The 2,036-nt window shown below is 45.0% G+C and overlaps 1 long non-coding RNA gene across 1 annotated transcript in view; it reads left to right on the forward strand.

The window, feature by feature from the left end:
- The first annotated feature begins 1,836 nt into the window (after window positions 1–1,836).
- Window positions 1,837–2,036, forward strand: part of LOC144231015 (uncharacterized) — a 1,922-nt gene continuing 1,722 nt past the window's right edge. Inside the window, exon 1 of the long non-coding RNA XR_013334955.1 lies at window positions 1,837–1,883. This is a non-coding gene — a long non-coding RNA (uncharacterized LOC144231015). The remainder of the gene's footprint in view (window positions 1,884–2,036) is intronic.

The following is a 2,036-nucleotide window of genomic DNA, read 5'->3' on the forward strand; positions in this document are numbered from 1 at the left end:
ATATTTTATTTAAAATATTTTTTTAGAGATTATTTTGAGGGAGAGACAGGGGGCAGGGAACGGGCAGAGAGAGAGAAAGAGAGAGAGAAAATCCCAAGCAGGCTCCATGCTGACAGTGTGGGGCTCAAACTCCGGAACCGTGAGATGTGAGCCGAAGTCAGATGTTTGACTGACTGAGCCACCCAGGTGCCCTGGATCCTTTGAAGTTTATGAAGGCTTTTGTTTCATGCATCTTCAAAGCTTTTAATGTGATTTCTTAGCCCTTTCATGATAGGGTTCTGATTAAGCCAGCTGGCTTTTGCAAGGTGCATATATTCTGCTTTGAAACACTCTCTAGGGACCCGGACTCCTCTGGCAGATGATACTTGGAAAATGTATCTAACAAAATTTGCCCCCCTTTTGACCACTGTTTCTTCCTTAGCGCTTTCCTCAGACTGCTTTTCTTGTCAGTTACATCGAACATGGAATTTGAGGTTTTGTCTTCAGGGATTAGAGCGGGTTTCTCTGTCATGTAACTTGTTGTGGCATGTTTCCGATCCCTTCTTTCTTTTGTCTGACCCCCAAGTGTGTGTTGTGTGTAACACAAAAGTATGTAAGAACAGAGCTGAAGTGTGAAATCATATTTGAGTCTATATATAGTGCAGTTTGTTGATCATAGGTTTCAAGAGAACCAGGGTCACATTTTGGCCTGTACCTTGGACCAACCTTTCGCCCAGCAAGTTTTCTTTACTGATTAAAGAAAAAAAAAATAGTTTGAGGCTTGCTGAGGAGTCCAGTGTACAGTGATTGATAAATGAATAGGAAATTGAACCAAAGGTGTTGGGCCAGCATGTGTTTTGAAAGACTGAAAACTTATGTAATTAGTCCCAACAGTCAGTAAAATAAAAGCCCTTAAGAAGTAGTTAAGCTTGGGGAAAAAATAGTTACAAACAGAGAGGGGGGCAGGCAAACCATAAGAGACTCTTAAATACTGAGAACAAACTGACGGTAGATGGNCCGGAAAACCTTGTAACAACTATCATGGCCGCCTTCTATTTAGCCTGTTCGGTTTTCTCCGTGAGCTAGAGGTCACAACAACTAATATGGTCACCTGGGATCAGGTCCTAGAATGTAGCCTGGCTCCAGCACCAAAGTGACATTTTATTGCAGGTGCATTGCGAATGGATNGCCCCACACAGGAGAAGTGAGGGGGGAGGTGTGGGTGGGTGGGATGAGGGCCTCTGGCACATTATTGGGGGGCAGAGAAACGAGAGGCCCCAACATCATGGTTCCCTGCAGAGAGCTCTTGTAGCCTTGAAATCACCCTTTGCTCCCCGAGAGATGGACGTCTGCCTTGTCCACTTAACCTAGATAGCAGGCCCAGGAAGTAAGTTGGCCCTCTTCAAGCACTAAAAGCCCCCAAACCTATCCTCCTTGCTCTTTTTTCCTTCTTTTGTTTAGCTAATCTCTTCATCCTCAAGTCCTTTCACCCTGCGGCCCCCTTCCTCAGAATTCACTTTCGTATCTTTATTTTATTATTTTATTTTATTCATATCTTTAACTAGAAGGAAGTCACTTGTTGGCAGAAAATGGGCTTCTCATGGGCAGATAATGGTGCTTCACTTAACATTCTTCCCCTGTCTCTGATTCTGAGGTAAAGACTGAGCAGCCTGTCGCGTCTCCTTTCTCTTCACTTCCCCTGCTGTGATCCTAATTTCATAGCCCTGAAAACCTTCTCGCCTCTCAGAAACTAGAAACTCTGATTTGTGGTTCTCTCCATTTGAGGTTTTGGCCATGTAGTTATGTATGATGTGGAGTAGCCTTCCTTTATAACCGTGTGTATTTTCTCTTTTGCAGCTGCATTATTATTTTGGACTCGGACAGCGACGAAGACTTTGAGCACTGTAAGTAGAGTCCACTAAAAGCAGGAATTTCTATTTCAAGGTGTAACTTAGCCACACCTCTGTGGAGCTGACTGAATTGATTTGGGACATTTGGTGTGAGCTGGTCCTGGGCTCACCCCCCCCCCCCCCCCCCCCCCCCCCCCCGGGGGGGGA

Source organism: Crocuta crocuta, unplaced genomic scaffold, assembly GCF_008692635.1.
Source record: "Crocuta crocuta isolate KB4526 unplaced genomic scaffold, BGI_CrCroc_1.0 scaffold440, whole genome shotgun sequence".
Classification (NCBI taxonomy): Eukaryota; Metazoa; Chordata; class Mammalia; order Carnivora; family Hyaenidae; genus Crocuta; species Crocuta crocuta.